We start from the raw sequence: 1,038 nt of genomic DNA on the forward strand, positions 1-1,038 counted from the left end.
TTTCGTGTGTTTTAAAATATCATTTATCATATTCAAAACATCATATTCAGGTTGGAAACTTAGAACCATGTTTTTCGCAGACAAAATACCATGCTAAAATAACCTTGCACTGCAGTGGACCACGCACTACTTTCAATGGCACCGCAACACTGCCATAAAATCCACAGATACATATCTAAACTTAACTGTCAATGGGGCATAAGCACGAAAATGTACAAATGAGATGGTACCAATTCATATGAATTAGCCACCAATTCACCAAAATGTCAAATAGTTGTGAATTGCTCTAACAGTCCGATTACAGAACTAATCACTCTTATGAGCCAGAATCAGGATTGGAAAATGTTAAATTCCTTTACATTTTCTATTCATACCTGTAGCCAATTTAATAACAAAGAGCTACAACACTAGCATATTGAATCCTGTGTAGTATGTCAGCACATCTCAGCTTTTCTTCCTGCACTTGATCTGTACACATCCTGAGGTTTCCAGATGTCGTTGCGGCCACGCTGTGGATGATAAATTTCAGTAGGAGAAACAAAAACAGAGACTTTACAGCCAAAGCCATGGCACACGGGGCAGAGTGTTCCCGCTCTGCTTTTACTGCAGAGTAAATACCGCCTCTTACATGGGCTCCTGTGACCGCATGGAAAGCCTTTTGACCTCGCAAAAGAGGAGGAAAGCCTTCAAAGCCAATCATTTGTGCGAAAACACAATTAGCAAGTTTGCCTGTTCCAGGCCTTGTTGGTATCTTGAACTATAGCAGCAACCGCTAGAGCTGTCTTCAACTTTTTGTAACGTGCTAAACCACAAATGAGTGGTAATTTCACATCAGGAGGGATGTTCCCTATTATTATTAATTGAACAATCACTCTTTGCTGAGAAGCTACTTTTATGTGTTGGAAATGAAACACTCTTCCTCTAGCTGATGTGATTTTAGGCATGTTTTGCGATAATAAGGACCCATCTGGATTTCATTTTTGCTTCCATTTTCTTCATGTTCTCCAAATGTTAACAATTAGTAAAAACCAACAATGC

This window comes from Barbus barbus (genome assembly GCF_936440315.1).
Source record: "Barbus barbus genome assembly, chromosome: 18".
NCBI classification, from domain to species: Eukaryota; Metazoa; Chordata; class Actinopteri; order Cypriniformes; family Cyprinidae; genus Barbus; species Barbus barbus.